The sequence below is a fragment of the Cheilinus undulatus genome, linkage group 12 (genome assembly GCF_018320785.1).
Source record: "Cheilinus undulatus linkage group 12, ASM1832078v1, whole genome shotgun sequence".
Lineage (NCBI taxonomy): Eukaryota > Metazoa > Chordata > Actinopteri > Labriformes > Labridae > Cheilinus > Cheilinus undulatus.
The window spans coordinates 10177937-10191113 of NC_054876.1; positions in this window are offsets into that span (position 1 = coordinate 10177937).

Consider the following 13177-nt stretch of genomic DNA (forward strand, 5'->3'; position numbering starts at 1 on the left):
GTAAATACTCTTCTCAGGCCACTTCGCTATCAGCCAGATGTCATTTTCATTTATCTTTTATATTAGAATGATGATTCTCCATCAGCTCCAACCATCATTGAATTTAATGGGACTTCTTGCTGTTATCAGTTTGAGGAAGCTTCCTAGGGGATCCACTTTGCTCCCAGGCAGGATGCACCCCCTCAGGGCTGTGTGAATAGGAGAGGAAGACACAGAGAGAGGGGTGATCTTGAGGGATGCTGAATGCAGAATGAAAGGATGGAAGTGGGGTTACATTTCAATTTGAGAAGAAGCAGGAGGTGTGGTCATGTTTGTAAAGTTTGCTATCTAGCATCTTTTTAAGAGTAACAGTGTGGTATGTCTGAACTGAACCATTTTCTTTTTTGTCTTTTGTGATGGCACCATGTCAGACAATGCAAAATCATTCTTGTGCTGTCTTCTGCAAAGCCATCAGAGCTTTTAATGCTCAGTGTCACTGAAGTCATGGAACAATGTGTTGAAGGCATACATCCATCCATCCATCCATCGTCTTTTGCTTATCCAGGTCAGGTCATGGTGGCAGAAGACCTCCACAGGATGGCGCCCAGGAGGCATCCTGAGCGGATGCCTGAACCACCTCAACTGTCTCCTCTTCATGTGAAGGAGCAGCGGTTCTACTTTGAGATCCTTCCTGATGTCCAAGCTCCTCACCCTATCTCTTAAGCTTAGCCCAGCCACCCTCCTAAAAAATCTCATTTCATGTCGACTCAGCTCCTTCTTCACCACAAGGGTAAGTACAGTGCCTAAAATACTGCTGACGCTGCACCAATCTGCCAGTCTATTTCACGGTCCGTTCTACCCTCACTCGTGAACAAGACTCTGAGATACTTAAACTCTTTCACTTGGGGCAAAGACTCACTCCCCAAGGAGCAATCCACCATTTTCTGGCAGAGGACCATGGCCTCAGACTTGCAGGTGCTTATCCTAGTATCAGCCACTTCACACTCTGCTGCAAACCGGTCCAGAGCCTGATGGAGGTCCCCAGCTGAGGAAGCCAACAGAACCACACCATCTTCAAACTGCAGTGATGAAACTCTGAGCTCCCCAGACTGGAAACCCTCCTCCCCTGCACCTTGGGATCCGCTCCATGAAAATCACAAACGTATCGGAGACAAGGGGCAACCCTGGGGGAGGCCAAAACGCACCGGAAACATGTCCGACCTTGTCTTACGGATACAGACACAACTCTCATTTTGGTTATACAGGGACCTGATTGCTCGCCGCAGTAGCCCTGGTACCCCATATTCCCACAGTAACCCCCCACATGACCCCGTGGGACACAGTTGTAAGCCTTCTCCAAGTCCACAAAACCCATGTAGACTGGATGGGCAAACTCCCATGCTCCATCAAGGAGACCTGCAAGAGTAGAGAGCTGGTCCACTGTCCCATGACCAGGATGGTACCTGCATTATTTCTCCTGAAGAAGAGATGGTAGAGGGCAGGAAATTCAAAATCAGACATCAAACATGCCACACATATCTGAGATGTGTTCTTGATTGTCATTCACTATGACACACTACACAAAACGACTTTTTCTCGGTGCTGTGGGTCATGAATCCTTATGGCTGTTGGATCAAACTATAATAATCCTGAAAATGTGTGGTGTGACCTCTGCTGTAGCTGACTTTATTTACAGTCTTTTCCTGGAGTGAAATCCCCACAGAGAGTCTAGAGACTCTAGTGCAGTGGCTTTCACATTTTTCACCTGAGGCACAGAGCCATAAATTCATGATGCGAGTTGACCGACAGACATGTCAGACTACATGCCAAAATCTACATAAAAATTCATGTAAAAAGCCTCTTTAACACGTGTTACAGTATCTTTAGTGGTTGTACAGTTAAAGTAACACTGTGTGGCTTTAAAAATTCTCTTTGGACAGTGTCAAGGCATCCCAGTGAATCTTGGTTCACCATTTGGGAACTCTAGTATGACCCAGTACCATATATTTTGTGATAAGGACTTTTGATTTATCACTAAAAAGATGTTTATACCAAAGAAAACCAGAGACCAATGTTAAACAGCCACACTGATCAATCTCGAGTATTATGTTCACCATTCCCACCTTCAAATGTGTGAATTTACAGGATTGATCTCCCTATTTCTATACTGAAGGTTCACTGATGTGGAGTGAATTATTTGTTTTGCTGACTGTGAGTTTCTGTAGGTGTGTCCCAGGAAGTTGATTCCTTTTATGGTGTGACATCCCTCATCTTTTGCATAACCCTGGCCATTTCTCAGAATCATGTTTTGTTTACCGTAGCTGTGAGGTGTCAGATGTTCCTGTTTGCAGACATCATGTGAGCTTACAGGTACAGAGAGGTGTGGCACCACGTGATAACGCGTAGGACTCTCAGGTTCGTGATGAATTCAGGTCTTCAGGGTTCAGACAGCTGACAAGCGAGGACCGAGGCTTTTATTTGATTATCAGCTGAGCTCAAACACAAGCAGAGGAAACACAAGGAGTGTCTGACACGCCATGCTGCTCGTCCTGTCTGACAGCATGTGTGATGATGGCGATGACGGCGTTCATGTCAAACCAGACAAATACCAACAACCCACCAAACAACCTGCTGCTGCTGGACAGAGGAAGCCATCCTGTCAGACCGGTTCTCTGTTTACCACCTGCTCTACAACATCATCAGCTGATACTCTCCCTCTGTGACTGAGGCTGCTTTTGTCTCAGCTTACAGTGCATCAGCAAACACTGACGCCACCTAGTGGTCACACTTTAAGGTGCACTAACAATAAAAATGTCAGAAACTAGATTATTGATATCCTTTATTCATCCTCAGAGAGGAAATGTAGGCATTACAGCAACATGAAGACAAGAAAACCAAACAAATTCCAGAAAAGTTGGAGCGTTGTGTAAAAAAAGCAGAATACAATGATTTGCAAATCTCATATCAGATGCTGAAACTGAGACATTTTACCATTTCATCAATTAATGTTAGCTCATTTTGAATTTGATGGCAGCAACACATCTCAGAAAAGTAGGGACGAGGCAACAAAAGGCTGGAAAAGTAAGTGTCACAAATGAAAATCAGCAGGGGGAGTATCTTTTAAAGTTATTAGTTTAATTATCAACAGGTCAGCACCATGTCTGGGTGTAAAAGGAGCATTTTAGAGACGCAGAATCTCTCAGAGGTATGAAGGATGAAGGGGGTTCACATAAAATTGCATCCAAAAATGACAGGCCTGGAATATCTCTCCAACTATGGTCCATATTATCAACAAAAGATTCAGAGAATCTGGAGAAGTCTTGTTATCTCAGGCCTTCAGTTGACAAACAGGCATGATTCTGTACTGGAAATCCCAGCAGCATGGGCTCAGGAACACTTCCAGAAATCATCGCCTGTCCACACAGTTTGTTATGCCATCCACAAATGCAAATTAAATTTGTATCATGCAAAGAAGAACCCATATGCAAAAACAACCCAGAAATTCTGCTGTCTTCTCTGGGCCAAAGCTCATTCAAAATGGACTGAAAATGGAAAACTGTTCTGTGGTGCAATGAATCAAAATGTGAAATTCTTTTAGAAAAACCAAGGATGCCGTGTCCTGCAGACAAAAGAGTCGAGGGACCATCTAGCTTGTTATCAGCGCACAGTTCAAAAGTCTGCATCTCTGATGGTATGGGGTTGCATTAGTGCCTTTGGTGTGGGCAGCTTACACATCTGGAAATGCACGATCAATGCTGAAGAGTATGTAGAGGTTTCAGAGCAAAATACGCTCCAAGAAAACGTCTCATTCAGGGAAGGCCTTGCATTTTCAGAAAGACAGTGCTAAATGACATAATAGCATGGCTTCACAGTAGAAGAGTCCAGGAGCTGAACTAGCCGGCCCGCAATCCAGACGTCTCATTGGTAGAAAACATTTGAAGCATCATGAAACAAAAGATCAGGACTGTTGAGCAAATATAACCCTACATCAGACAAAAATAGGATGTTTCACTCCCAAAATTCTGTTCTGATTGTTTCTGAAAGAAAAGGAGATGCTACTCAACAGTAAACATGGCCCTGTCCCAACTTTTTTGAGCTGTGTTGCTGCAATCAAATTGAAAATGAGCTACATTATATCACTATTTTATGACACATATAGTTTTAATTTACTTTTTTACACATCGTCCCAACTTTTGTGGAACTGGGATTGTAAATATGAATAAGAAAAAAGGAAAAAAAAGATTGGAACGCCTATAAACTTGTTTCCAGTGGAGTAAAGCGACTTTATGGGACAATTTAAGATGTTTACTTGTAAATGGCAAATTAAGGTGATGATATATTTTTAATAGCAGTGAGTTATGTAAACAGTGATCTAAGGGCACACTCAGCAGAAAAAATACATAGAAATAGCAATTACAGAAGAAAAACAGACAATGAAGGGGGTGCAGTTACATCGGTTCATTCAGACAAACTGCAGGTAATTTGCTTTAATTATAACAAAAAAAAAAAAAAAAAAAACAATGACAGATGGATGTTCATTCCTGCTACAGGAAGTCACAGCTAAAAAAGAGTATGGGGATGTTTTGCAGATCTTCAGCTTATGTTTCAACAGCATTTGTGCTCAAATAAATAATGATGTATTAGAGATTCCCCTGAAGCCATGAAAGTGTTGACTTAGCAAACACTGAACTCAATTGTTGTTTTTATCACAACACGCCTTATTTACATGTTAAACACAGGCAGGGTGAGGAATAACCCTTCATTTCTCTAGTAAACATCCATGGAGCTGAAATGATTCAATCAACAGAAACTCACTCCAGGAGTAGACGGTGCATGAAACTGACTCCAGACGACATTAAAACTCTTCCTTTAGAGGCTGTGTAAATACTGGCAGAACCAAAGGTAGACTTAAACAAGTGAAATCAGGACACAGAAGGTATTTCAGTCAGTTTAGACAGTTAACATTGTCATTCTTAACTCATTAAATTCAAAGATACTTGACTGGCTGCTTTAGAAAACTCACACATTGGCCTTTAAAATAAATCAGACCAATCTAAAACTCTTAAGATGTTCACATGATAACATTAACATTGTTAGAAAATAAACGTCATTTTACTGAATCTGTCTTTTGTTGGAAATCTTTCCTTGAGCACATGACTAAGATGGGTTCTGGGCATAAGCAATTTAGGTAGTTGCATGGGGTAACCATGCTTTGTGGGGGCACTGGTGTGAGCATCCCAAATGAAACCACAAATTTAATGTGAAGCTTCTTCACCCTCATGCAAGATTCCTGAGATTCTGGTGGGAAAAACACAACTCCATTGCCGGTTCTCAAAGTCAGATCCTTCCTCTGTAGGAAAGATCCCAATGAGTCAGGTCCCCTGGAGGCTACTTAGGTCAGGGTCCTCCCTGGTAACTCTTGAACACACATTTGTGTGAGTATAAGTGAGTGTGCGTGATTACATCATAGGAATGGACACAACCATATATGTCAACTTACGCCCATATAAACCAAGTAGGAGGGGTACTAACTATGACTTGAATAACTTATACCCAGTACTGTCTAATATTATTTCATATAATCATATAATCATAATACATAATATAATCTTATAATCCTATTCATCATACAATATAATTGTGTTATATGGTGCTACTTTTACCCGTCCAGCTTTACTTTGATACCATAAAACAGTGTTACTGAACCTTTCTCAACCAAGGAGCCAAAAAGTTGAAAATTAGCTTCACAAGAGACAAAATCTAAGGGGTGAAAAGTGGCAAAAATAGGTTGAAGTAGCAATAAAGATACATAAAAGGTAGCAAAAATGGTGAAAAAATGCAAAGAAAAGTGTCAAAAACTGGTTAAAAGGTGGAAAAAAATAGGGAAAGTGACAAAACAGGCAGAAAGTGGGAAAATGAGCGCGAATTGACAAAAAAAATGAGTTACGGGTCGCAAAAATAGTCAAAAAGCAGGAAAACATGGCAGGAAAATGAGTGAAACTGACTAAAATGAGCTAAAATCAGCAAAAGGTGGGAAAAGTAGGCAAAAAGCAGCACAGAGTGGCGAAAATGGTCCAAAAAGCAGCAAAAAAAGTGGCAAAAATGGGTCAAGGGGTAAAGTAGGCAAAAATGGCAAAAACTGGTTGAAAAATGACAAAAATAGGCAGAAAAATGTCAGAATAAGGGCAGAAAGTGGCAAAAAATGGGTGAGAAGTGACAAAGAAAAGTTACAGGTGGAAAAAATGGTCAGAAAAATGACATAGACATTGCAAAAATGAGCGCCAAGGGAATTAGAAAGGTTAAAAGCAGAAAAAAGGTGGGAAAAATGGTCAAAAATGGCAAAAAAAGAGCCATTGAATGGCAAAAGTGGGCTTAAAGCAGTAAAAATGGATTAAAAGTGGTAAAAATTTGAAATAAAGTGGTAAAAAATGCAAGTAAAGGCAATGGAAATGTACAGACAAAAAAATTAGGAGTGACAAATAAAGCAAACACAATCAGTGTGGAAAACAAACCTATTTATGTTGCTTGCAGTAGATCATTTCTGAGGTCAAAGTTGTCCTTTTTTAAGGTTTTCTGGGGGAATAATATTTCAGTTGAGACATAAAAGAGCCACAAATCATCACAAAAGAGCCACATGTGGATCATGAGCCACACGTTGAGTATTACTGCCGTAAAATAATGGTGATAACATATTTACAATGGGAACAAGGCTTTTTAAAGTGTAGAGACCTCGAGGAGCCGGCTTCCTCCTGATAGTGCGCTCTTTTGTTTAGTTTTGAAGAGCAGGTAAACAGTGCACATTGGATTGTGGGTAATTCCTGTGAGCAGAGGACACGTGCATTCATGAAAATTCTCTGTTTGAAGGACTCAGTCCTTCAGGCAAAAGTCCTCCCTGACAACTGTTGAGCACACATTTCAAACAGCCTAGAGTGTGTGTGGCAGAAACTAGAATGGGGGCGGTACTGACACCAGTGGTGTACAACTTTTACCCGTCCAGCTTTACATGGATGTCATAAAGCTCTGAAGACAGCATATTTGAAAACTGGGCGATACTTAGATTTAAAAGTGCATCAGACAGTTTAGGACTCCTCCTGGTATTGTGCAATCTTTTATAAGAGAAGGAAATTGTCTGCATTGGATTGTGGGTAATCCCTGAGAGTGGAGGATACATAAATTCATGCATCCTTAAAACTTCTCTGTTTTTAAGGCCCAGTCCTTTGAAGAATTTTAAAGATCCTCAGTACTGGAACAGTCTTCCATGGTATACCTGAAAAACTTCCACCTGAGGACGCGTCCTTGTCTTTGAGAAATTGCTGCTCAACCCCCAGAGCTCCCATTAATGATATTTCCTCTGCTGTAACCCTGACTCAATTATCAGAGTTTTTGACAGTCCTTAATGTCCAGAGAGGTTTCTGCCAAATCCAAAACCATTGTAATTCTTTTGGAATCCCCTGTTTGTCTGCTGCACGGTTAATAATCACTGATATGAATGTAAGGAAATATTTTTATCCACACACATCAGTCCACTCTTTCTTTTCTGCTAACAGGCACCACCTCTCCTGTTTCTCTCTCCTCAGAGCTTCGGTGTGTAAAAGCCTCTCCTCAGCTCTGATTTTACACAGCTTAACTTCCCTGACACTTTACAGATCCTGTAAAATGATTTCTGCTGCAGTGTAGAAATTTCACAGTTATCATAACAATCGCTCATCCCACATCTTTTAACTCTTCTGCACACTGCAGCAACATACAGCAAAAAAGTCAGGGGGGATTTCTCGGACAGCCTGACTTTTTAGCAGACAAAGTCGAGTTAGATTCTGTTGGGCAAACCCCCTAAAAAGTCAGATAGACTGATTTTATTTCCTCCTTCTCTCCCTCTTTAAACCTTGTCAATCTTCTAAGACTTCCAAAAATGAAGCAGCCTCTCTTGACATTGCAACTCCAACTATCACTCCTTTCTCCTCATCTGTGCTTCAAGTGGGAAACAGCTGTATTCATCATTGTGAATATGAATTTCTGTTCTGTTGATTTTAAATAGCTTTAAGTTGTTAGTTGAACTTTTGAAGATTCCTGTAAATGGAGTGAGAAACCTCAGATTTGCAGACTGGTTTGGCTGTTTTATCTCATCAGTCGTCTCTGTTGTTGTTGTTGTTGCTGTCACAGTGTGTTTGATAAAGAAGCTGTCTTCACAGGATCCCGTCTGCAGTGAAACCCCATCAGACATCGCGCTGTCACACTTTATTCATCAGAGCCGTCTGTCTGTCAGATCAGTACGATGTCTGCAGAATGAATGAAGCTGGGCTCTAACTCCATCAGCCTCCTGTTAACAATTAGCATTATTTGTTAGAAACACTTACAGTGTTTGTGAGGAAAACTTTGTCAGGCAATAGTTTGGGAAACAATTTGTTGGTTTTTATGATCAGGAAATCTTAGAGACATTCCCAGAAAAACTTGCCAGTGTTAGTCAGGTGGACTTGGCTTCATTGTTTAGAAAACTTGTTAATATTTGTGAGGAAATCTTGATTTTATTTGTTATAAAAATTTTGGTATTATTAGTTGGGCAAACTTAGTGAAGTTGTAAGAATAAATGCATGTTGTATCCTGAAGTTTTGACCCTTTTCAGGCACCACAAGCCCAGAAGAGATGTTAAAACTTCTCAAAACACTTGTGGACTTGTTAAGATTTCTGCACCTCTCAACTGAGGTTTACAAACATGGATAAAGATTCTCACAGAGAGGCTTCTTCTTTTTCTTCTTGGAGTTTTATGGCAGTTTGTATGCGTAGCGTTGCATTACCGCCAACTACTGGATTATTTGTGTCTTGCAGTTTTTACTATTTACATTGTCCACCCAGTGAGTTCCCTTTCCACTATACTTCTCCCTCCGTCATCGTGTGTGCAGTTCCCTCAGTGTTATGTCCATTTCCTCCCCTGTGATGTCAACAATGTTCAGAACTATTCTGGCTGCTTCAAGCACCATTTGATCCTCTCCTACTTCCCTTGAATGTCAGCTGCACAGTTAATCACCACTGATAAGAAAGCCAGGAAACATCTTTTGTCAGTGTAAATATTTTGTTCAGCTCTGGATATACTTATTTTACATTACACATTCAATGTATGAAATATAATAGGAAAAAATTCAGTGTCTTGTGTTTTTAACAGCATTGATTAACTTCAAAATTCGGTGCATATGTATAAAGCTAGTAATTTGTATCTTTACTGTTGAAATCACAGATTAAATCAGATTAATTAACTTTTGCTCAGATTTATTTTTCTCAGTGTTCTATAAACTTATTTCAGTTATAAAAAAAGGACAAACTTGTGTTTCACTGTCACATGTCGGCTCATATTTGTGTTACAGACTTGTCAGAGGAGTGATTTCATGGAGCTGACTGACCTGGAGCCGTATGTCTGAGGTCAGAGGAGACTTTTTGTCAAACGTGTCATTGGACTAAAGTCCTGTTTGGTTCCAGCTGTGCCTAAAGAGCATTTAGATTCACATGGACGTGTGTCGGACTGCCTGCTGTCTGTCTCTGTCCTTCACCAGGCTACATATATCACATTAAAGACAAAAAAGACTAGGCACTGGCTAGAGACAAACATTTGTGTGAAAAAGAAAAATTAATGATAAATATGCAAAGGTTTTTGCTCCTCTGCATCAAAATTTGTCTCCCTTTGGCAACAGTGAGAATTTTGGTTGTGCTAGTCAGGAGTGAAAGTTTGAAGAATATCAACTGCACAAAGAAATTATGCTGCTTGTGTGAAAGCTTGCATCGAATCACTACTACATAAAAATACATCTTATGTACAAGGGCCTGAAGAAAACGATCAACCAATTGGAGTTTGCTGTGTCCTATTTAAAAATGAACCACTGCTCTCATTTGGTCTGTTTGCCATACTTTGAACAACCCCGGCTATGTTGAATGACAGATTGTTTCAATTAAATTCATTTATTCATGATGAGCTGTGCAAGAGATAACAACTGTCTCAGATATTAAAAAGACCCTTTCTTTTAAAGTGTTTCTGAAAAATTGAATAAATCAGCAGCGTAACCACGCAGCAATGTAACATCTCTGCTGAAGGATTATTCTTGATTTAATTTGACGATTTTATTTTTATTATAAGAAATGGTTTATCATCATACTGGCAGAAAAGTGTGGGAAGAGCCTCTGACAGATCTCCGGGCTCTTTGTGATGTTTCATATTATATCTTGTGTTCAACCAGCTGTCAAAACTTTATATCAGGATAAAGCAGAAACATTTCAAATTGATACACTTAAAGATGATGATATTTGTAGTTTTTAGTCTTTAAAAGAATAGTACTCAGCCTGGTTACCAATGTGGGCTGTCTTCTGTCAGGTCTTTGTGTTTACATCTGCAGCAGTCTGGCGCCCTCTCCTGGCTGAAAGTCTGAACTACCACTTGTTGTACTACCATCACTTTGCTTCTGCAGGTCTGAGAGGAAAATGAGTGTCAGTCCCTGAAGCGGGAGGCGTTTACTTGGCAGGAGGAAATACAGACAAACCACATTTCCCAGCAGTTAGTGATGGAGCCAACATGTGATTGATGCATGACCCGTGTGCTGCGCTGCTGAACATCAATCAGACAGCGCTGCATGAATGCTGTGGTTATTCAGCGTAATGGGAATGTCAATAACTCTTGCATCCTCTGATGAATACACAAGCACTGTGCCATGATTCACCCATGAAGGCTGCTGATGTTTACCGCTCTGTTATTGAGCTCTGCACAGGCACTCACTTGTCCGAGCAGATGATTTGGTGTGATGCATGATGGGTTTCTGTGGTTTGTTACCAAGCTATTTTCTATGAAACGCAGCCAACACTGGTGCAACAGCAGAGAAGCAGAAACTGGTTCTAAAAGTCAAGTTTAGAATATGATTTGAAATCACTGTTTGACCTTTTGTTTTTTTGATATATTGGCATAAAAATATGGGAAGTCTATTGTTTTAAATAAAGGAAATCAACTGTCATAATACCATTATTCTGGAAAGAAGTGTCTGATTTATCCTAGTTTTGCTTTTTAGGAGGAAAAAATGAATACCACTTTTTGATATTGTCTTAGTATGAAGTTTTAAAGGTAGATGCTAGAGTACTATTATGAGCTTTCATTGTAGCTATTTGCAATTTTTGTTTCATGAATCCATAACAACTCAAGCCTTTTATACTGCAGAATTTGCTCCACTTACTGTACAGGGTAGCTGGCTTCAGTTTTATTTTACTGCATGAAAATGGTGTGAGAGCATGTAAGATGTAGAGATAGCAGTGCTTCACTTAAAAATAATAATAATGGTAATAACTAAATAAATAAACTCAGACATTTACAATGTGTATTGTGCTTTTGTATATTGTAATGATAAAAATTAAATTTGCAGCTCTAGTATGAAGTGATAAATCCTAAACAGATTCTCTAACTTCAGATTTCCAGTAATGTCAAGAGTGGTTTTAGTCATTTTGAGGCTCTGGGCAAAGATCAATATGAGGTCCATCTCCATGAAGCTAAAACCACCATAGCAGGGGAACAACATATTTTAAGATGCCTCTTTTGGATATAAGGCAGAAAAACTACAAGATTTACCCAAATATGAACTATAAATAACCAGTTACCCAACTGTTTATTATCAAAACTCACTATGAATATTTTAACAGAGGTCAGGTGTAACTTATAGAAATCAAAAATATGTTTACTTTTTATACAGTATTTCTTATTTGCCACAAATGATGCATATATATTTCATTTGTGCTCTTTACCACACAGCAATCAACCAATGTATTGTTTCAATATCTACCTGAGACCCTGCATGCACACTCAGTATGAGAAAGTCACATTCTGGCTTTCATACAACACAGTATGCATGCGATTTTTAAAGATAATTTTCTGGAATTTCCTTAAAAGTTTAAGTAATTTGCTCTGAATGATGAAGAAATTTGCTTTGAAATTGTTATGAATTTTGCAGAAACTTTTAAGAATATGTTTGATGTTTTGAGGCATTCAATTTGATTTTTTTTTTTTTAATAAATGTACATCTATTTTTAGTTTTTTTGGGGGAAATTTATTGGCCATTTTGGGGGTAATTTCCTTTGAAAATATTTCTGAATTTTTGAAGAAAACTTTGGGAGGTTTTTTTGAATGTTTTGGGGTGTTTGTCTAAAATCTGCATAATATTCCATGTGATTTGGGTGAACTTTTTGGTACAATTTTGGGAATTTGATTGCAAATTTTCAGTGAAATCTGCTTTCCAATTTAGTTAAACTTGCTTGAAAATTTTCATGGAATTTTTAGAAATATAAATCTTTATGCTTTTTCAGAAGATTTCATTGAAACATTTAGGGAATCTCTGTAGAAGTTTTTTTTAAAAAGTATTTAAAAATATTTTCAAAGAAATGTCTGATGTCTTGGAAAGTATAGGTAATTTGAGGGGATTTGTTTGTCTTTTGAAATCTCTCAAAACCTTAAAAAAAAATTTAAATTTCCAAGATCTCAAGAACTTTTAGTAGAAACAAAAATATTCTTTGTTGAGAATACTTTGTACAAGTAAAGAAATAATTTTGTTTTGTATTGTGCAGTGAGAGTATTGTCCTCACATGCAGAAATCATTTTTGGTGAAAACTACTTCCTGTTCAAAGACAAGACTCAGTTGTTAAACTTCAGTGGGAGAAACTAACAAACCAAACAAAACCTTAGAGTAAATCCATCAGCGTGTATTAAAATCTAGTCCATATTCAACTTTTGCAATTGATCAAAAGGATATATTAGTCCTGTTAAATACTTGTGACTACATACATATTACCCACAAAAAAGCCAAAACATGATTTGACATTTCTACTACCAGAGTAAATTTCAGTAAAGTTCACCCATTCATAAAAGCTGTTTTTTCACCTCTTTTGTAATGATTAGGTAAAAAACTTAGTTTTGACTTTCCACAAAGATGTTTGGTTTAGCTCAACGCATTTTTAAACAGTTTATTACAGTGAATCCTGATCTTTCTTGTGCTTCCACAGCCAACCATATCCTTACTTGTTTTTGGTGTGTGGGAGGAAGCTGGAGTAGAGAGCCCAAGCATGCAAACTATGCAGAGAGAGACCCGGGACACAGTCACTTCAGTGGGCTGGCCTGACTGCTGGCTTCATCTGAACTAACCCCTGTTCCTACAGGCGTTATTTCTCTGTTACATTGGACAAATGA